The sequence below is a fragment of the Leiobunum rupestre genome, chromosome 7 (assembly GCF_980474605.1).
Source record: "Leiobunum rupestre chromosome 7, qqLeiRupe1.1.hap1, whole genome shotgun sequence".
NCBI classification, from domain to species: domain Eukaryota; kingdom Metazoa; phylum Arthropoda; class Arachnida; order Opiliones; family Sclerosomatidae; genus Leiobunum; species Leiobunum rupestre.
In genome coordinates this window covers 36269770-36293295 of record NC_143390.1, presented here as the reverse complement: position 1 = coordinate 36293295, position 23526 = coordinate 36269770, and the positions used below count along the sequence as shown (strand labels likewise).

The window sequence follows — 23526 nt, the reverse complement described above, 5'->3', positions numbered from 1 at the left end:
GTAGTGCAACGTCTCCTTTTGGGAAATTTCATATCTCATAGAGGTCTACATTACGCCCGGCTTTAAACAAAATTGGCCATAAACACCTCGGGTACTCTCCTTGTCAGTCTTTAGTGCCCATATTTAAATATCCGAAATCATAGGTTAAAATTGCAAATTATCTAAACCCCGCGAAAAATATATAATTTTTTCGTGTTTCTTTTACGCAAAATTTCTCTCGATTTGAACTTTTGATTATAATTTTTAAATAAAACATACAATAGTGTTATAAGTAGTTATTGTAAGAAATCGGTAAATATTTACTCCCTTCTATTTTAAATAAAAGAATTAAACTCGAAACGTTTAATATTTTGAAACCGCTCCATAGAGTTATATTTTTAATGGCATTACTTTCAGGCAACGGTTTTGGAGCGACACTTAACGGGCGTTTTAGTTTTTAGGCTGGAGAATTTTCCAAAGCGCGTACCTCAATAACCACTAATCCGTTTCCATCATAACGCGAACACGTCACTTTCGGGAGAAAAAACACCTGTTCGGAGGCTCTTCACTCATTTATAAATTTATTAGGCATCCCTTCGCTCGTATCAAAACGGGTGTGTGCTCGGAAGGACAAGGGCGGTTGAGTTTACGTTGCGATGACAATTTAAGCCACTTTATCAGCCTCATTTCATTCGATTCGTGTCACGAGACAACGCGGAGTCCCGGCCCAAAAAAGAAAATATAAAATAGTGGATATGACCAAAAAAAAGTACAAAAGAAAAGGGAGAAAAAAAATAAATAGATATCGTATATTATTTTGTCGGTCGCTATTTTTCGGGGCATTTTTCCAAGGTCCATTGTTGTCTCGTTTAACGAGTTGTTTGCCGTTACAAATGACTCTTTAGCCGTAGCGTGCTGGCGGTAAATTTACGGGCTCCTTACACCATTCTATAATGTACAGGAGATGGGAGTTCTTAGCCGCTGTCGATGTGACATAATCTAATAGTGGTGGGAGTCCGTGGTGCTGTAATAGGCCATTACTTACTAATAGACTCTAAATACATTAACCTTTCCTTATAATTAAAGGGAAACCAAAACCCATATCCCCTTTCAACTCGCAGTCCTCTCAGTTGATATACACATACGGTGAAGAGAAAGTCCAAGGAGCCCGATGATAACGCGGTCTAATGAGTCTTGTATGAAATCGTTGACTGGTGTCTTTTGTTCCAGTTACGTCTTTTGAAATTTCTCCCCCCCCCCTCTCTCTCTCTCTCTCTCTCTCTCTCTCTCTCTCTCTTTCGCAAAGATCAACTTCTCTAATTCGCTCTTAAAGGTGGTCGTACAAAGGAGGCACTACTGGTTTCTGCTGATCCCGATGGCACGCGTGGCCCTCGAGCCAAAGACCTTGGAAGAGGGTGGAGGGTCTGGGAAGGGCGTCGTGTCTTCTTCGTGTGGCCGAGCCAGATTTTATTGCGTTTCTATTCTTGGAAACACCCGAGAATAAGACTGTATAATTTAGTGCAGGCGTATGTCCTTCCGTCTAATGCAACTATAGCCCGGAATCTGGAGTTTGCCGTTATCGCCCTTGCAATGTTATTTCTTTCTTTCTTCGTCCCTACAGACGTTCGTCAATTTTTTATACTTCGATATACGCCCAAACGTCCAGTTTAAATACGACCTTCGGGAATTTCTTCACCTTGAAAAGTTTTATTATTTTTGTAGGGAACGCCTGTAGAAGTGTTCCACACGCGATACTCGGGTGCGCTCGGAAAAGCCCACCTTTAATATTGACGAGATGCCTGTACGATTCGTAAATCGTACAGGCATCTCGTCAATATTAAAGGATTTTAATTAATAAAAATAATTTTTTATTTAATAGTACTTTTAAAATAGTTAATTTAATGTAAGCGAAAATTTTTACAAATTTCATTTCAAATGAAACGATTTGAAAAATTAAATATTTTATAGTAGTAATTTTAAGGCGATACGAATATGAAATAGAAAATTTGTACGCTAAACAAACTTTGTTTAAACAGAAACGATTCGAAAAATAATTTATACCGAAGCGTGTAACATTTTTTAACCTATATTTTCTCGTTTAAACTTACAATGCAAAATTAATAATATATATATTCGAACGTGACATCAGCTAAAAATCTATACCAGGCCACCCGAGTACGATATTATATTATTCTTATCCACATACACGAGACACAACAAAAGGAAATCGACTGTTTTGACGAAAAACTAAACGTCATTACGCCATTTTTTTTATCGAATTGCAATTTCCTCGTCTAGAATTGAGGGGAATCTTTGCAAATTTCGCGTACGTACGAAGCCTCGGCTAATTTAATTATATTCGTCCCTCGGTATCCACGGTGACCGACGAAGAATCTCTATGACGTCACCGTCTGACCCCCCCCCCGTCTATCCCCTCAACCCTTTACCGTCCATCAACACGGGGATATCAAGCATTTCACCCCCCAATCAATTTGGCCATATTCCAGCTAGCAGGCGTCAATCGCGGGAAACCGAAAAGTCTCTCTCATAGCATCCGAGTATTAATTAATTGACTCGATTAATTAGGAACGGCTAATTAGGTGGAATTAATAAACGTTTTTCCGCTTGTAAATTTCGCCCGATGTCCTTACGTTTAAAGACTAAAGTTCCGAATGGTCAAATTATGTTCAATCGAGTATTGAAGTGTATATCATATTCCCCCCCCCCCCCCCGTGGTCGGCCATCTTGGGATAGTGGGAAGCTGAATTGGAACCGTCGGAGAGGAGTGTGGCCGGCACCTCACCCAGCGGCTCCTTTGGTGAACGGAAAGGTGATGTTGACACCGACGACCCGAGAGCGGAACCTAGGCCTACTCCTTTTTAACCCTTAGGGTGCTCTCTCTCTCGCCTTTTAAGCGACGCTCCTTAACGATCTTTAGCCGCCGCGAGATGCTAAAACGTCGCGACTGATTTCACCCTCGGACGGAATTGCGCGCTAGACACGATTGGCGCGATTTTTACGTTGGAAAATGGGAGCTACTTACCCGAATCGAAGTCGGACGCGGCCGGTAGCGTGTATCCTTATTAAAGCGTTACGAGACGAAAAACAACGCGAGGAAGAAAACGCTGTAGGTTTCGGCGGTGGTCATGGTCGCTCCGGAAGACGGAAAGACGATGGCTGGGATTATTCTGAGGATAATTTTCGTTCTTAAGCGCGACTCGTCGGCGACTGTGGCGTCGACTGTGATGGGCCGAGAAGGGATCGAACGCTGTCGCGGAGCCGTTTGCCGAACGGATTCTCGCAGTGGCTGCGGATGCCGGGGGAAGGGGGATCGCGGACGATCATCGCCACCAGGGGCGCCGCTTCGCGTCCGTTTCCAACCCCACCTGCCGACGAGCCCGACCAATTTCTCCATTGCGCGCCGCCTTCCAGCCTACATTCTGTTGTTTCGCCTATCGATACTTTTGCAGTCCCGACTCCCAATCAATGCCCCTCGATTATTCCTAGTCAATATTAATCCGGCTTCTCCTTAGTCAAGTCCGTCCTCTAAACCGGGACGAGGGGGGGGGGGACCTGCAGGGGCCAGGGTCGACTGGCGTCCTACCGAAACCAAGCTTGTTGTATTGACTAACCTCCCCCCCCCCCCCCGCCGACGGGTCGTAAAATTTTAGTTTTCGATTGCTATTGTTTCTCTCGGGGGCGTAGGAAGGGATAGCGGTGGCCTAAATATTGACAAGCCTCTTAATGCCCCTCTATCGCGTCCTCCAATTCGAATTTCGGCCGGATATTTCGAGTCGAGGGGATCATTAATATCCAGCGCGTGGGTGGATTTTAAAATATAACTTTCCTATTTATATATTTAGACTATTTCGTCTATATTTAAATATATATTTATGAATAACTTAAATGTTAACTTACAGTCTTTTCCTTAAACCAAATGATGTCGAAATATTTATGTAAAAACTCTAAAATTATGTAAAAACTAACAAGGAGAGTACCCGAGGTATTTATTGCCGATTTTGCTCAAAGTCGGGCGTAATGCAGACCTATATGAGATATGAAATTTCCCAAAAGGAGACGTTGCACTACCCATTCGATTTGCTATGGCAACCGAAAATGTTTTTGATCACTTAAAACAATAAAATCTCCATTTAAAAAAGCATGGGATTTTCTCGGTTTCACAGGGTCCTATCTACGAAAATTTCATCAAGTTTGGGTAAATTGAAACATTTTTAGGGTAAATTTGTAACAAATTTTGGGTAAAATAAGGAAAAAATCTTATTTTGGTTGTAAGTGGTCAAAAACATTTTCGGTTGCCATGGCAAATCGAATGGGTAGTGCAACGTCTCCTTTTGGGAAATTTCATATCTCATATAGGTCTGCATTACGCCCGACTTTGAGCAAAATCGGCAATAAACACCTCGGGTACTCTCCTTGTCAGTGTTACTATTACCAATTTGGCGTATTATAAATTTATCCTTGGCAAAAGCAATTTTTTCCGAAATTTAATAATTCCTATATTTTTAGCTGGTAAAAAGGATATGCTGATAAATTATAGGCCAATTTCGTTAATCAGCAAGGTCTCAAAAAATTTAAAGAAATATATTAAACATCAATTAACATCTTTCCTGGAAACAAATCAAATTTTATCCAATACAAAAAGCTTTCAACGCTGTTTAAGTTATTTAGATAATCGATCCACTTTAGTTAATCATAATAATATCTTTAGTAATATATGCCCTTTGACTTTTTGGGAGGAACTTATAAAGTACATATGTAAGCATTGGAAATTACACAGAGAAATATTACCGTTAGACAGTTGTTCGCTAAATCTATATTGCTTTATACTTTTAATAATAGAAGAACGTTATTACCACAATAGGTTTATACTACACGTTTTATCTCGGAAGGAAATTTGATCACGGAAAGAGCGACCAAATCTATAGGCCAAAAACACGCCTTTTATTTTGTAACCGCAACCCCGCTCAAGTTTTCACTTATGTGGCCAGAAGGAATGTATTATATATATCAAAAACACTGTATTAACAATGAAAGGCATTAATAAATTAAATTAATAATAATAAAGCCGAATTCGAGGTTTAATTCAGTTCAATGGTGTGGTACAAGCTGATTAAATTAACGATGTAAAGTAGAATTATTAATTAATACAACGAACCGTTTCATATTTAGTTTAATTTAGTGTTGTAAGTCGGAAAATGACCATGGCCTTTTTTCGGACAATTTTCCGTATTTTTCCGAAAAAAAAATAAAAAAGTTTTCATTCAATGATTAGTCTAATAATATTGTTTGCAAATTTAAATAAAGCGGCATTTTCGCCTAATTTTAGCGAATCTAAAAGTAAAACTACACCTCTAGACTAGCTTAAACTGATTAACAATGTAACACTATTAATTTTTTGTAGTATGTTTACTGATATTAGACATTTTATATCGATAAAAAGTTTAATTTATTGTCTATTGAATAAAGTTGGTCGGATGAGTAGATCCAAAGTTCAATGAACGTTCTCCCCATTATCGTAACACGTAAGGTTACTTGTACTGCCCCGCTCGAAACAATATTTTGAACTACTTGTACTGCCCCGCTTGTAGCAATATGTTGAACTACTTGTTCTGCCCCACTTGTAGCAATATGTTGATCTACTTGTTCTGCCCCGCTTGTAGCAATATGTTGAGCTACTTGTACTGCCCCGCTTGTAGCAATATGTTGAACTACTTGTACTGCCCCACTTGTAGCAATATGTTGAACTACTTGTTCTGCCCAGCTTGTAGCAATATGTCGATCAACTTGTTCTGCCCCACTTGTAGCAATATGTTGAACTACTTGTACTGCCCCGCTCGTAGCAATATGTTGAACTACTTGTTCTGCCCCGCTCGTAGCAATATGTTGAACTACTTGTTCTGCCCCACTTGTAGCAATATGTTGATCTACTTGTTCTGCCCCGCTTGTAGCAATATGTTGAACTACTTGTACTGCCCCGCTCGTAGCAATATGTTGAACTACTTGTTCTGCCCCACTTGTAGCAATATGTTGATCTACTTGTTCTGCCCCGCTTGTAGCAATATGTTGAACTACTTGTTCTGCCCCACTTGTAGCAATATGTTGATCTACTTGTTCTGCCCCGCTTGTAGCAATATGTTGAACTACTTGTTCTGCCCCGCTTGTAGCAATATGTTGAACTACTTGTACTGCCCCGCTTGTAGCAGTATGTTGAACTACTTGTTCTGCCCAGCTTGTAGCAATATGTTGATCTACTTGTTCTGCCCCACTTGTTGCAATATGTTGATCTACTTGTTCTGCCCCACTTGTAGCAATATGTTGAGCTACTTGTACTGCCCCGCTCTAAACAATATGTTGAACTACTTGTACTGCCCCGCTCGTAGCAATATGTTGAACTACTTGTTCTGCCCCGCTTGTAGCAATATGTTGAGCTACTTGTACTGCCCCGCTTGTAGCAATATGTTGAGCTACTTGTACTACGCCGCTTGTAGCAATATGTTGAGCTACTTGTACTACGCCGCTTGTAGCAATATGTTGAACTACTTGTTCTGCCCCACTTGTAGCAATATGTTGATCTACTTGTTCTGCCCCGCTTGTAGCAATATGTTGAACTACTTGTTCTGCCCCGCTTGTAGCAATATGTTGAACTACTTGTACTGCCCCGCTTGTAGCAGTATGTTGAACTACTTGTTCTGCCCAGCTTGTAGCAATATGTTGATCTACTTGTTCTGCCCCACTTGTTGCAATATGTTGATCTACTTGTTCTGCCCCACTTGTAGCAATATGTTGAGCTACTTGTACTGCCCCGCTCTAAACAATATGTTGAACTACTTGTACTGCCCCGCTCGTAGCAATATGTTGAACTACTTGTTCTGCCCCGCTTGTAGCAATATGTTGAGCTACTTGTACTGCCCCGCTTGTAGCAATATGTTGAGCTACTTGTACTACGCCGCTTGTAGCAATATGTTGAGCTACTTGTACTGCCCGGCTCTAAACAATATGTTGAACTACTTGTACTGCCCCGCTCGTAGCAATATGTTGAACTACTTGTTCTGCGAATCACGCGTGATAAAAAAAACATGAGCTCGTGGCGCCGAGAAAAAGATTTTTAATTTTTATCATTTTAGCCTAATACTCCGCCTATCTATCGGAAACCAGATATTTTGGCTTAGCGGAAGTCTCACATATTTTAGACACTAGAGGGCTCTGTGCTGAGAAAACATCTTGATTACGCAATAACTATGAAAATCAGTTTGGTTGTAGATCTCGTTAATTGTCATACTTATTGTTGTTATGTTACTTATGATATTAGGATACACCGTAGATTTATCTACACGATTGTATACTAGTAAACCGCAATTCCAATCACTCCAGATAAACTTAAAGCGGTGAAAGGAGAGCCGCGTTAGGGTTCCGATTTCAACGCTAGGCAAAGACTCTCTCGTAAGTAAAATGCATCTATGGCGGCGGCTGCTATACCTCCACCGATAAAGGTCTAAATAGTTAATCCCAATTTCAATGGCTGGGTAAATATCCCAAATTCTGAAGAGACAAAGTCGCGAGCAAAGTTTAAACTCTCAGCGCCGTAACGTGGCGCTACGAGCGTACGCGTAGTGGCGGAGAGAGAGAAATCTAAGCGGGGTATTTACGGCACTCGCCAGCGCGCGCTTCGGCCGACGGTCGTATCGCGACCTCGACGCGTCGTCATGGAAACGGCTCTTCATCTCCAAAACGCCTCAGCGTCCGAGAGATGGGAGGGAGTGATCCATTCGGGGGCGCGCTGGGGGCGGGCCTCGAGGGGCGCGACCGACCTGATAAAAGCTGAGAGCAACTTTCTCAAATAAGACGCAAATCAGAACGGGCGTAAGCGCCAAAGAATTCACCTTCGAAGCCCCCTCACCTCTCCCCTCTTTTGGTGTGCACGTACAGGGTGAACACGATTAGGACCTGTCTGTGGTTTTTTTTCTAGACTGTGATGACCCTAGATGTTGGTCGAGTAATTTCTCCAGGGAATTGTCTCAATTGGGTAAAATGGAGGCTCAAACATTCAGCCCGGGGTTGTTGGAAATACCTGTAATTTAATAACCTTGAACGGCTACGAATTAGTACCAGTTGCTAAGTTAAAGAAAGCCCTAATCGGCAATTTATATTACGAATAAATTTACAAATACAACCATTGATTTTCATTACGATAGTAAAAATTGTACGATAACTTTAATAGTATTATTGTTGGTAAATATTTCCTCCAGGTGTCACCACGCGATCGCCAAGTAACGGTCAGATCGAAAGTTTCGTAAACATCTAATTTTTTTCAAGAAAAAGGGTTATTTAGCGAAGCGAGGCCAAAATGTACGAAATAATTTCGACACCAGCGACCTCTCACGCCAGAAAGAAACGTTCGTTTATTTTCCGGTTGCTGATAAGTATGTGGGTCAACCGATATTGGACATCAACTTTATAGAAACAAAAGCTTCCGATATGGTGAATACAAATCACCCTGTGTCCTTCCGCGAGAGGTGAAAAAGAAAGATGCCTCGTAATCGGGCCAAGCATTCATCGCCCCCAGAATGAGACCGGAAAGAACGGGCGCTGTATCATCCTTCGCGGTACTCGCACCAGACGATGGCTGCTACGAAAGAGGACTAAAGCCCACCTCGTTTCATCGGAATAAAAGCGTGTGTGTAATGTACTTAAGACTTAAAATATGAAGATGGCTTCGTCCAGATAAAAGACTTTCATATTCTTCAAAGACCCTTTTTTCATTCGGTTCTTCTTCTAACGGAGGCTTCTTAGTTAATTCCTTATTTTTTACCTTACTTTCCATTGTCCGTATATTGCATTCTTCCTTTTACAAGTTTGCCGACGCTCGTTACCTGAAAGTAGAGTTGTAAAGTTAGGGCCGCTTGACAAATACGGCTCGCCCGTCGCGACAAGCGCTGTCAGCCGAGTACTTTGGACTCTTTGTCAATTATAGCCGCTGGCTCCTCAATTTTCCCGCGCCACTCTTATTGCGGTATTATATCCGGTAATTTGTCACGAAAATATCGACTTTGGAATAGTTTATCGATTTGATTCGGCGGTGCGGAGGACGCGCTATTTCTTTTTACTTCCACTACGCCCCTGTCGGAAAAGGTAGATTTTATAGATTATCATTATCATTTTCTACCGAAAAATTTGCCCGTTTTACTAAGGACTTATTTTAGGTGGCGGTCGCTAGATGTCGCCCGTATCTCGTCTCTATGTATGTGCTTTATTATTATTTTTTCTTTGTATTAATTTTAACTCGAATGACGTCGATACGTCCCGGAATTAATAAGTTGGGAAGGCAAAGTTATCCGTAAAAAAAATACAAATATAAATATAAAACTTCCTTAATCGCAACCGAAATTCTCGTTGAAACCGTCGACATCCCACGTTCCGACGGATCATCTTACAACCTCGCGTATGGTCTGTCTTACGCCAACAGCTACCGTGTCTGTCCCACTTTCTAAACTAGGCGAATGTCTCCCCGATTCTAACGTTAAAGCCAAGGAACAACTTGTTCGGTGTTCCGTCAAGGAAATAGGTTTTAATTAAAAGAAACTAGATATTGGCCAACGTGGGGGAATGCTGCCAACGACGATGGAGGGGACACGTCAACATTGATAAAGTCTCTCTCTCCCTCTATAAAGACGTCTGCTGGCGGTGATGTTGAGGGTAGGCGGGGGGGAAGTCAACTTGTTCATTTGGTGGTTGGCACGCCGTAGATAAGTCGAATGAGGTCATCCTAACTCGCTCTATTAATACCATTGGTTTCACCTTCATCGCCGCCCGTCCGCCTAGGCTTTTATTTAACCAAAAAGAGGAAGAGGAATTTGTGGCACGCGCGTGAAGCCTCTTACCGGAAGTCCTCGCGCCTTTCATTTTAGAAGACATCCGGCTAATTCCCGCGTGACTGCGCGCGTATACCTCATAGTCATAAAACTTCCATTCCAGCGCCGAGTTCGTGTTAATCGTAGACTCGACACTGAAGATGGGCCATGGGAGAAGGTAAAAGCTGCGGTTGCGACGCGGGTAGACCGTCGTACGCGCCATCGGCTTGGGAATTCGAAACACGCGCCCTTCAGTTTTGGCTGGCGCTCTTATTACGCCGTGTACCCGACACGGTCCGCTCTGTCACCTCGCGCGATCAATCCGCCGATGCATTCCCGCAACCTTTCACTCGCTCGCTCCCTGACAGAAGTACTCGCGCTCATTCCTAGTTTCTCCGTGTGGTTGCATTGGTTCGCTGCAATTGGAAAGAAAACTGAAGAGCCACGCAGTTTTGTTTTCCTGGTTTTTTATTTTAAAAACCACAGGGACGCTTCTATACCTGTGTAGAATAATTTTCAAAATAGCAGACAGTTGTAATCTGAAGATATTATCGGAATGTAACAACTAATCTTCGGATTAGAATATAAAAGATAATCTTCAGATTAGAGGGTAGTAACTAATCTTCAGATAAGAGGGTAGTAATTAATCTTCAGATTAGAGGGTAGTAACTAATCTTCAGATAAGAGGGTAGTAATTAATCTTCAGATTAGAGGGTAGTAACTAATCTTCAGATAAGAGGGTAGTAATTAATCTTCAGATTAGAGGGTAGTAACTAATCTTCAGATTAGAGGGTAGTAACTAATCTTCAGATTAGAGGGTAGTAACTAATCTTCAGATTAGAGGGTAGTACTTAATCTTCGGACGGGAAGGTAATAACTAGTCTTCGGATTATAACTAATCTTTAGATTAGAAGGTAGTAACTAAATTTCAAATTACAATATAATAAATTATCTTCAGACTAGAAGGTAATAATATTCTGATTTGAAGGTAATAACTTTCAGATTGAAGGTAATAATCTTCAGATTTGAAGGTAATAATCTTCAGATTTGAAGGTAATAATCTTCAGATTTGAAGGTAATAATCTTCAGGTTTGAAGGTAATAATCTTCAGATTTGAAGGTAATAATCTTCAGATTTGAAGGTAATAATCTTCAGATTTGAAGGTAATAATCTTCAGATTTAAGGTAATAATCTTCAGATTAGAAGGTAATAATCATCAGATTAGAAGATAATCTTCAGATTTGAATGTAACTTTTAGGTTAGAAGGTAATAATCATCAGATTAGAATTTAATAATCTTCAGATTGGAACGTAATAATCTTCGGATTAGAAGGTGAAAGTTAATCTTCGGATCAAAAGGTAATAATCTTCAGATTAGAATGTGATAGATAATCTTCGGATTAGAAGGTAATAACTTTCAGATTAGAAGTTTATAGCTAATTTTCAGATTACCACGCACTAACAAATCTTCAGATTACCACGTACTAACTAATCTTCAAAATAGAAGCTAGTAACTTATCTTCAGATTACAACGTAATAACAAATCTTTAGATTAGAAGGTAATAACCAATCTTCAGATTCAAAGATAATAGGTAATCTTCAGATTGGAAGACAATAGATAATCTTCAAATTGGAAGATAAAAGGTAATCTTCAGATTGGAAGATAATAGGTAATCTTCAGATTGGATGATAATAGGTAATCTTCAAATTGGAAGATAAAAGGTAATCTTCAGATTAGAAGGTAATAAACAATCTTCAGATTGGAAGATAATAGGTAATCTTCAAATTGGAAGATAAAAGGTAATCTTCAAATTGGAAGATAAAAGGTAATCTTCAGATTGGAAGATAATAGGTAATCTTCAGATTGGATGATAATAGGTAATCTTCAAATTGGAAGATAAAAGGTAATCTTCAGATTGGAAGATAAAAGGTAATCTTCAGATTGGATGCTAATAGGTAATCTTCAAATTGGAAGATAAAAGGTAATCTTCAGATTGGAAGATAATAGGTAATCTTCAAATTGGAAGATAAAAGGTAATCTTCAGATTGGAAGATAATAGGTAATCTTCAGATTGGAAGATAATAGGTAATCTTCAGATTGGAAGATAAAGGGTAATCTTCAGATTGGAAGATAATAGGTAATCTTCAGATTGGAAGATAAAAGGTAATCTTCAGATTGGAAGATAAAAGGTAATCTTCAGATTGGAAGCTAATAGGTAATCTTCAGATTGGAAGCTAATAGGTAATCTTCAGATTGGAAGCTACTAGGTAATCTTCAGATTGGAAGATAATAGGTAATCTTCAGATTGGAAGATAATAGGTAATCGTCAGATTGGAAGATAATAGGTAATCTTCAGATTGGAAGATAATAGGTAATCTTCAGATTGGAAGATAATAGGTAATCTTCAGATTACATATCCAGCCTTTAGTATTTGACTTTGACATTGAGGATTATTTCATGAAATTCGTATAGCAAAATTAATGATTTAATAGATGGAATAACTAGTTAGAATCACCAGTCTAAGACCAATTTAGAATAGTTGTAATGTAAGGGCCACAGAAACTAATTCTATTTCTCATCGAAAACCAAAAAATGTAAAATAAAAAATACCAGTTATTTGAGTTCGAAATAATTCCATATTACTTCATCTTCGACTATTTCGTTATTCTAATTAAAGAGAAACTTCAAGTACACCGTTAAACCTTTTGACGTTAAAAGTCGTATTTTCCCAAATAAACCTTCTTCATGTGTTATAATGGTTGAATTTTTGTCGTAACATATTGCAAAAGGACTCTTAAAGATTCTACTTAAAGTGGACCTGAAAAAAACTTTAACTGTTGACAAAAGTAACATAATATTAAGTATGTCAATTAGAAAATAATATAAACGATTTTATTTGCAGATATATTTATTAATTATAGGTTCGTTCTCAGTACAGAGCCCTCTAGTGTCTAAATTTATCCAAGGCAAAATATACGATGACATACTACCGAATTCTAGTGTCGAATAAGGGTTCGGTCAGAAGTGTCATAGAATTATTTTTATTACGCTACTTTGAATTTCAAAAGAATTATTTTAAACTAAGTCATCAATTTCATACATAACCAAATATTTTTAGGGTCATCGGATTTTTTTTATATTGTATCTTAAAATTCCTTCTCGTAATATTTTATCATAGAAAACCTTTTTAAAGACGATTTGGGTCAAATATTTCCATAGTCGAAACATTTCGTTAGCGCGTAACGATGTGGTATTAGAAGTGGAATCTCAAATCCGGAGCTACGAGAATCATTAATTATAGAGAGCGATTGGAAGCAGAGTGAGAGCCTGGAGCCGAAGTATTTTTCTTTAACGTCAGCCGCTTTCTGTTGTCGCGGTTTTTGGCCGTTGGGGCATATACGACCACCCCATCTCGGGTTTTATTAATTCGGGGGAAAGGGTGGGATTTGAGCATCGTAGTTCATTTTAATGGCGTTATTACGCTGTTGCATCGGGTTCGTTATTTTCCCGGACACCGTCGCTACTAAATTAAGTAGCTGGTTTCCTTGGCTAGTGTAACGAGGACTTTATTCGGTAACACTTTCTCGTCACCCCGGGTCGACTGCGCGTAATCCCGGGATGTCCTCGAAATCCCTTTAAAGAAGAGGTAGCGCGTAGACTCGCGGGTAGCGGTTGAAAGTCTCGATTCGCGCGTAGAGACACCCCTGACTCTAAAACGTAACGGGGTGTTTTATTATAGCCGGAGTGCGCGGCTCGCAAAGTCATTCGTCATAAACGCGCGCGAGCCCGCTTCGGCCAAGGGACGCCCTTGATTTATGGCGCCATCTGTCGGCCCAACGCCAAATTACTTTTCCTGCCCGCCCCCGCTTTTATTCCGTTCACCTTCTCTTCCGTTGTACGCTAATAATAAACGCCCTCAACCTTCGCTCTTTCGGACAGAAGTAGCCCCTACGTTTTTATTAGGGCGTGACGTCACGATTGGTTCCCGAAGGAGTGACCCCTGCCGTACGTGCCAGATACTTCGAGAGCGTACGCGAAAAGAAGAACCACGACATGAGATCTTTCGCCTAGATTCGCTTTTCGCGTGCTTCCACGGATCCCTGGTGTGTCATATGACCGATAATTAAAATGGCCATTAAAAGATAAGCTTTCCATCACGGCTCCGTGAGATTTGCTTTGGATTTGACGATTTAGGCGGGGTTGCTATGGCTACACAGTTATTGCTGTTTTTTTTCCTTTGCCTTAGTTTCTGAAATTATAGGATTTAATATTTCAAACTATGACATTTATTAATCCCTATTAATGGAGTTTAAATTAATATTACTTATACCATATGTAACATATTATCTTTAAATATTACACTGAACGATTTCGGAAAACTCGTCACACCCTACTCTCTCAGTTGACAAAATTACTGGTGGGTTAGCGAAAAAGGTTTTAGGTATCAAATTCCACAAACCTACGCGAGGGGTCGGTCATTTGGGCAAATCCCGTACAAAATTTGGGAAAAAATCCACAAATCCAAAATCCAAGAATTTTGCTCCCATAGACTTTGTATGACAAATCCCGTACACAAAACAGGCAAATGTCCAACCCCTCGAACCTACGTGTATAAACGAAGGAGTTTTTTTATATTAGTCAACATTATGTTCCTAATTTATAAATATTTTGCTAAAATATACGTTATATTTACTGTTTATAAGCGTTTGAATAATCAACAAATCCTTGAATGATTCTTCAAAAAATTAATTTACCTTTACCTGATACTTTCAAAGCCTAGTAACAGTAACAGCTGGAGAAGAGGTTTAAGTTCTTAACTACGAAATGATGTATACTATCTTTCATGAAACACATTATCGTTCGAAAATAGTATCAGGAGAATATGAAGTGTCATACTTATTATTATGTTATTTATGATTATACTTTAAATTTGAATTTAAACCGGAATTTATATTTGAATTATTTATATTGCAAATATTTTAATTATTACTTTTTAAACTGAAATATATTAAAAAAAAACTGTTTAAAGGCCTAGGTTTTCTTCTGCCTGTCACCCTTTAAATTTACTTTCCTTCCAAACAAATACCCTGGTGGTAGGCCAACGTGTTCTACTGTTGGCCTACCACCAGGGTATTTGTTTGGCGGGAAGTAAACTTAACGGAGGACAATCAGAAGAAAACGTAGACCTTTAATCGCTCTGACAAATTGTATTGCTGTTCGAGCACTTCTACAGGGGTTAGTAGGTCAAAAATAGGACAAATTGTTGATCCCTAAATTAGACGATTTATGTAATATTAAGATTTAATTTATTTAATTTTTAAACGTATGTTTGTTGAAGCTGTATATATTAATAATACTAAAAAATAATTAATGAATTTGAATAAGGGGTTTGAAGATGCAAAATGTTGGGGGTTATAGAAAAGAAATATCTATTTAAAAAAAATTAATACATGTTCGGGCTTTTTATATTTTTATTGATTATATATATTTTTTATTGTATTTTTTCCTTGATGTATTTATATTTACAATCTTGGGGCGCTTAGCTCATTTAATAATAATAATAATCAGCTAGGCTAATACCCAAGGCACCACCCTAGGCCTAAGTCATCGAGTGACTTTTAAAGCCTTTTAATTCAGGTGGCCGGGTTACAATGCGTAGGAGGGTGGTGGCAAGCCCTGCAACCTAATTAAAATCGTTAAATCCACGCGTGTCTCTTCATTTTATAAAATAATTATTTAAATCTTTCCATGGATAAATTTAAAAGAAATTTTAATATTTAATTTATTCGTTGATTTAAGTGATATCGTAAACATATAAACACGTTTAGTCCCTTTAAATCATTCGTAATCCTTGCAGATTTCTGTAGCAGTAGGAATCGGTTTCATCCTCGTAACATTTTATATACTTTATAGGCGTTTTATTAATTTATTTTTTGGCCCTTTCGGGGTCAGAGTCGCGGTGATTTTTATTTCGGCACTAAAGAAACGATCTAGTTGATGTTGCCGAAAAACCGGGGCGGCAAGGGGGGGGGGATAAGGGAACAAATTTTTATATTATTTTTCTTTTTATCTCTTCGCACGCTGTATCGCGTCATAAAACCTGGCAAATATTTTTTGCCCAGTCTGTTTGATCGGTTACCATAGTGACCGCTAGAGGGCTTCCTAATAAATCTCCACTCGTTTTTTACTAGCGGCGGATCATCAAAAGTGGCCCGATGTTGGGAGTGAAATGGAGATTGGAAGGCTGTCGGGGGAGGGGGGAGGGGGGAGGCTTCGAAGCGAGGGTTCGTGACCGGAAGTGGCTGGACCAGAGAGAAAGCGTCCTTTCCCCTGCTCACACCCGTTTTTTTTAAGCAAACCAGTCTAAAAGAAGCCCGTAAAAGGCGCTTCTCTACGTATGATTTTTCGCGGCCGAAAACGTTTCCTCTTTTCGTCCCTAGATGGCGATAGCCCGCGTTATTTGGTAATTTATATTCTTCAATTTCCCCCGTTTTTCATTGTCTTTTAATTAATTTCGGCCGTTAGAACGTCGTTTTTATGGGTGCGTAAACCGTTAATTTGTGTTTATTTGGGTCAGTTTATCTTTGTTTACTTAATTGAAAGCCTAGCAAGTATGGCGCGTAATCTTTTCCTGGTTTCCGTACTAGTTCTATATTTCCAGCTTTGCAAACAAATAGGCATACTTTATTATTTATATCCTAGAGGCTTTACTTTTCCACAATTATCCGGAAATATGATTATGTTAAACAACCACGCATCCACGCATTTCTTGGAATAAATATATTCGTAATATGACTCGCTAGAAAACGACTTCCTTTGAAATGCATAAGTTTTAATTTGAAACGAACCGGATATTTCGACGAATCGCTTAATATTGGAATTCTTTGAATTTCAAACTAGCCTTAACTGTGAGAACCTTAAGCCAGGTTCACACTTACCCCTAAAATCGCTTAGTTTAAATAACTGGTTTTCAAAACCAACGTGAGAAATCGCTTCGTGTTGGTTCGGGAAGCAACTCGTCGAAGTCGGTTCGCTTAGAATCGCTTTCAAAACGACAAGGCGGGGAAGTAAAATTGCTCGGATTTTCCAAAATAATGGGAATAAAATTCTAAATAATGTCCAATAATATTACTGTATGTATAGTAAACATGATTAACTAATTGTTTTGGGATACATTTTAGTATTTTCAAAATTCTAGTCATAATTTGAAATGGCGTTAAGCCTTCGCTATAAGCGAACCGGGGTGAAGCGATTTCGCACTTGTGAACCAAGAATTATAGTCGGCGGTCAAAACTGGCATACAAACCGACCTAAACTTGGTTTTAGGCTCAAGTGTGAACGTGGCTTTAGATATCCAGTAATAATCAGGCTTCCAAGCGAGTAGGGCTCCTAAATGTTAATTTCAGGACATGTTTAAAGTTTAGAAAATCACAATTTTTAAGGGCAAGATCGTCTTAATTTTGGTGCTTGTTTTTTATTCTAAAATTATCGTGATAACGATTATGAAGGTCGAGACCACAATTATGAAGGTCAAGATCACAATTATGAAGGTCAAGATCACATTTTTGTAGGTCGAAATCACCCATTAGACCACTTCTGGTCTATGCTATTCGCACCCGAAAACTATCACTACGCCCCCTTTGGTTCGCCATTGCACGGCCAACTTCGATCACGCGTACGGCGCTTTAGCGGCCCCGTAAATCGCCTCGCATCTAATGTTAATTTGCGTGCATGAATAATCCTACTATCGCCAAAGGCGGGGAATACAAGCGAAATCGCTGAAAAATGTTTTTTCTTCGGTTTTCCACTTTCCTTTTTAGAAAAAACAAGGTATAGTATGTTAAATTATCTTTTCGCAATATATTTATGTATACTTCATAGTTTAAAAAAAATATTACCTTATAAATATTAAATTAAGAAAAAGAGACGCGTTTTTTACGCGAAGGCGCCATATTAGAATACATAGTTTTGAAGGCTGTAGAGGTGTTTAGAGCGTTTTGATGCGTAAATAATGTCTCTCTTAAACTTTATAAATCTTTAATAATAACAAATCTTTATTAATAGTATATATGTATAACAAATTCACGAGTTTATAACCGTTCTTAGGTAGTATTTTCAGTAAATCTAATTAGTTTTAAGAGTAAGAATTTTAAAACTAAATGATGCTTAGGTACATCTTTGGAACTAAGTAGGTAAAAGATAGAAATATTCATCACAATGCCTTCGTGTTGTGTACAATATTATACATCAAACCATGTAAATAGAAAAGACCTACCTTTTCACGAGTTTACTGGCGAAGAAAGCCTTAGAAGTTTATGGTTAAAAAACATTAGTCGGGATGATTTTGTACCAAAAGATACACAGATGGTCTGCAGCCTGCATTTCAAGGAGGATGATTTCTGTTCAGGTTTGTACCTTTATTATGGAAAACGTTTTCAGTCAGATAAAATTACAAACCGGCCCTTACTAAATATACAATATTATTCTGGGTTTAAAAAGATGAAAGCTTAAAACTTGTTGAAACCTAAAATTATCATTTATTGCGCTTATAATATATTTTAACTTAATATTATTTAATTAAAAATGTTATAATAATATATTTACCCTGAAGTTACATTGATACTTCTTTTCACGTTTTGTTTTATTCATTTATTTTCATGTGTTTCAAGTATAACGCAATAATACTATGTTGCTGGCAGCATCTTGAGAGTGTTCTTGGTTTATGTTTAACTCTTTTATAATTTATAAACACCATTAAAAAATAATAAACTTTAAAAAATATTATACTATTATTTAAATATTAACCTACTTTCGGTTCAATTAAATGGTTTTTAAAATTCATTTAAAAAAAGTTGTTTTAGTTGATTTTTCCTCTCTGACTAACGTTAAACTTTGGTCGTAGCGGAGCCCTGGCGGGAAAATATATACACGGTAAATTCAGGTGATTGGCGGGGCCGCTAAAGCGCGGTACACGCGATCGAAGTTGGCCGTGGCCATTGAAACCTAGATAGGTAGCGGCTAAAGCAGACGATATTAGTTTTTCCTCATCGTTATTCATAAATTTGACTTGATTAATAATGATACTTGCATTTTAATATAATTTTTGTATCGTTTACGTATATTTTGATAAGTTTATTTAATTAGAAACGTTTTTATGACTTTTTAATTTGTCCGTAGCAGACGCTAGATCATTGGCGCCACCTCGGAGGTGCTACCTAGACTCGTTTCGGTCGCGAATACTAAAAGATTCACTGTAATTTTAACCCTCAAAGGCTTACGATAATTTTTCAAGATCCCTACCAAATTTGGAAGGTAGGCCCAGGTCCGGATTAACCATTAGGCTGACTAGGCTGCAGCTAACTGTAAAATGGGTAATAAATTACTTCGATAAAATATTACTTCAGTTTGAACACCGGCAATAATTATAATTATCAGCTAGGCTAATACCCAAGGCCCCACCTTAGGCCCAAGTCATCTAACGAATTTTAATGCCTATAAACAGGTGGCCGCGTAACAATGCTCAGCCACGCGAGTCCACAGCTCCATACACTCACTATTACCGTTAACCTCTACAAGTTTTTATGGAAAGGGGAAACCGAAGAACTCGGGGGAAAAAACCTTTAAACAGTGAGGAGATAACTTGCAAACTCAACGCGAGAGAGGATTTAAGTTTTCACCCAGTGCCACAAGTTAGGATCAAACCCGGCTCCTCTGGCTACGAGTCGAAAGTGGTAACCACTCCGCCACCTAAATTTACTTAGCGTAGGGCGCCAAGACACCTTAATCCATCCCTGAGTAGGCTATATATGTATGGCCGACCAATTTTCGCCCTTGGTGCTAAAAGCCCGCTACACACATGATATGCGAAGCGAGTGACGCGACGCGAAATTAGAAAAAAAATCCTAGTTTCGCACACGCTTCGCTTGCTCGTGCGTGAACTTGGTTTTTGAAACTACGCATGCGCGCGCGGTCGTTGGCGAAGTATATATATTCTGGCTTTAGTTTTTCATTTCTTCTGATCATATTATGAAAATATTGTGATGTCTCAGTGTGGTTTTTTCCCCCATTACTAGCGAGACACCCTTAGTAATCCATCTTAGTCGCGCTGAAATAATAATCGAGAACCGCCTCAGATGTTGCGCGGAACTGAGCGAATAAGTTGTTCTTTATACTTATATGTTTTCTTTTACCCGGCGCTTGACCAAAACATACTTATCGTTCGCGGTGGTCAGTAACTTTTTCCGAAGCCGCGGATTAGGCGAGAAGGAGGGAGGGGTACTGGTTCCTAATTCGTCCGTCTCTCGGATTTGTTACTCGGCTTAACGGAGTTTTTGCCGCATTTGCGCCCGTGGCTCCATCTCTCGGCGACCGGAGTCAACCTCTTTCCCATTAGTAATGCCATTCGCCCCACGATCATCCGCCACTTCTCGACTAACCTATACGCGTAGGTACAGTCTTCAGGCCGTAATAGTTTCGATAATTCTCAGATTACCTCTATACACGCGTGGGCCCTCCGCGGGGTTCTTAGTAGGGGCTAACACGTCCCAAAGACAAACAGAAAAATTCAAAGAGTTCTTAAGGTTTAGCCAGAAATCTGCGAAAAACAAAGTCGGCTACGGCTTTACTGGCGCTAATCTTCGCGAGGAGTTACCTAAACCTAATCTCATTTTCGTCGATCTCTTCCCTTAGCGGACTCACCCAAAGCGAGAGAGTTCGCCTTTCCCGCATCGCTCCAGTTAATTTGACGCTAAGCGACATACGTTTCGAGCGAGAAAATCAAGTTAACTTGTTAGCGAGGTGGAAAGGCGGCGGATGCCTTGCCGGGAAATAGCGTTACGCGAGCGTCGACTAATGGCGTTTTCTCCGTCTACAAAAGTGGAATAATCAAGTAGCGGAGACGGTGGCGCCTCCCGGCGGTGGAGGATGGAATAACTGGCTGCCGGAAAACGGCCAGTTCGTGTTTCGATTAACGCTTACTCGACGATAACTCGATTAGTCGGCTACTTATAAAAATAATAAGGAAATAAAGAAGCCCTCTTCCCCCGCGGGGTTCACGGTGGTTTGACAGCGACCCCTTTTGACATTTTTTTTCAACTTTAGAGGATCATTTTTATTACCATTATCCAAGCCTGACGCGGCTCGTTTCTAAGAGGCTAGCTTTTATCGTAACCATTGCGCGGCTTCATCTAAAAATAATGGTCATCGTATAGAATTTATCTGTTTAGAATTTCTTTTTTTGTTCTTGTCACGTATGTTTTTCTTTTCTCGAAACCAGCTGTTCCAAGAAAAATTCTTATCCTTAGAAATAAAATTAAAAAATAAAAGATAGCTAGTTCTTAAAGGGGAACGGCCAAGCTTTTCCAAATATCGCCTTAATACTTACACGTACCTTATTTTGTCTTGAAAAAATAGTTTTTGGCCTAAGAAGTTGAAACGCAAAATAACGCCAAGTATTTGGGTTTGAATTTTCGCTGCCATCTTAAGGGGTATCGCCAGCGCCAGCAGCACCTTAGTGAGCGATTTGCGAACTACCCTAACTTTTAAAATCGCGCAATTTAGGCTTAGGTCTCGTTTAACTGGAACACGCCGCGCGTGCAAAACAAATTTTTCGCTTCTTCAGCCGCGCGCGCTTTTATGTTTATCTGTCTCACCGATTTCTCACCAGGTGTCGCAGCGGACGCGCGCTTTTCAATTTCCCGAAATTTCTTTATTTTATTAAAAATTAACCACTTTTATGCGGTTTTCGCCATAAATTTTAGTTTTTAACGGGCTATAGGGCTATCTAACTGGTTAAAGTTTGACCGTTCCCCTTTCAGAAACAATATTTTCTTGTATGACGCCATCTTGGTCTAGGAAATCTATACAGAAATTATTACCGTAACAGACGTATAAATAAATCCAGTTCAGCGATTTGCCTATAAAAGTAGCGAGTACAGAGAGCTAGGACATACTTGTAAAAGCGTTATATTTCAAAGCGCACTGCTTAATATTTCAATATTGAAGGGCTCGTTCAATTTCACTTTTCACTATGTTAACTTAAAAACAACTAAGTGAGAGAGGAGCGCGGGTAGAGGTGATTTTTACACACAATCCTAAGGATTTGTGTGTATCAGTCTCACGTACAGTGTAGCCATTGCCGCCGATGCCGCCGAAGTAACAAATAAGTGTAAATTTGTATATATGTGTGACCGTGGATATATTTTGGTTGTGATACCGGCGTTTCAGGTTGCTGTGAATAGCTCAAACAAACTTAGCACATTAGAAGGATTGTGTGTATTCTGACCGTCGTACGTCTTGTTTATCTCGTAGGCGGGTCCAAAGCTGTCAGAATTATCTTACCATACGCGATACGGCAGGATCAGCATTCCAAGTAGAGGTATGGATTCCTGATAAAACTAACATAAACACGTGACTATTTTATTCAGTGACTCGCGCATGCGCGTAGGGGAAGAAAGAAAAAGAGAGCGGAATTTACTAAAGCGCCTATTTCTTAAATCAAGAATTTATTTAATTTACAAAATTATTGCACGACGGATACTTCATGGTTCAATATTTTATTAAAATTAAAGGTTTACGCTAGCTTTCGGGTCGAAACCCCTCTTCAGGCGTTCTGTTTAGGTAAACAGAACGCCTGAAGAGGGGTTTCGACCCGAAAGCTAGCGTAAACCTTTAATTTTAATAAAATATTGAACCATGAAGTATCCGTCGTGCAATAATTTTGTAAATTTAGTATAGAACTTCCACCATGGTTATGAAATTAAATATTTATGAAGAATTTATTTATTTTTACTTACAAGGAGACTACCCGAGGTTTAACTCACCGATTTTGTTCAAACTCGGGGGTTAAGTAGGCCTTAATGAATCATGAAAATTCCCAAAGAGAAAAGTTTCAACGGGCATTAGTTTTGCGATGGCAACCGAATATGTTTTTGACAACACAAAATGGAAAATTCCTTACCGAAAAAAACATGGAATTTTGAAAATTTTATCGATTTAATTTTTTTCCCGTCTATTTTGATAAATTTTTCCTAGTTTTTTCCGGGTGATTTTAAGTTATTTCATAGTGAATTTTGGATTTTCATAGTGATTTTCCTGATTTCAAGTTATTTCAGAGTGATTTCACTACTAATTTCATGTGATTTCAGGGTCATTTCCAGAATTTTAAGTGATTTCAGGATGATTTCAGTGATTTCACTACTGATTTCATTTGATTTCAAGAATTTAGTGATTTCACTACCGACTTCATGTGATTTCAGTGATTTCAGGGTGAATTCAAGAATTTTAAGTGATTTCGCTACTGATTTCAAGGATTTCACTACTTATTACATATGATTTCAAGTGATTTCAGTTATTTCACTGCTGATTTCATGTGATTTCATTCTGTTTGTACACCTGATTTCAAGAGTGACTTACCCCTCGGTTTTGCATTTTAAATTTTTTTAATTTTTTGGAAAAATTTCCAAATTTTTCAAAATTCTATGTTGTTTTCGGTAAGGAATTTTCCATTTTGTGTTGTTAAAAACATTTTTAGTTGCAATGGCAAAACTAATGGCCGTTGAAACTTTTACTTTTTGGAATTTTCATGATTCATTAAGGCCTGGAATCCCCGAGTTTGAACCAAATCGGCAATTGAATTTTTTCGCGAATCTGATGGGAAATTGAAATGTATGATTACTCG

At 38.9% G+C, this 23526-nt stretch overlaps 1 protein-coding gene across 1 annotated transcript in view; it reads right to left on the bottom strand.

The window, feature by feature from the left end:
* LOC149936125 (neuroglobin-like) overlaps positions 1–3274 on the bottom strand; it is a 56750-nt gene extending 53476 nt beyond the window's left edge. Inside the window, exon 1 of the mRNA XM_090153967.1 lies at positions 3023–3274. The gene's annotated coding sequence lies outside the window, so the exon portion shown is untranslated. The remainder of the gene's footprint in view (positions 1–3022) is intronic.
* Positions 3275–23526: the final 20252 nt, after the last annotated feature.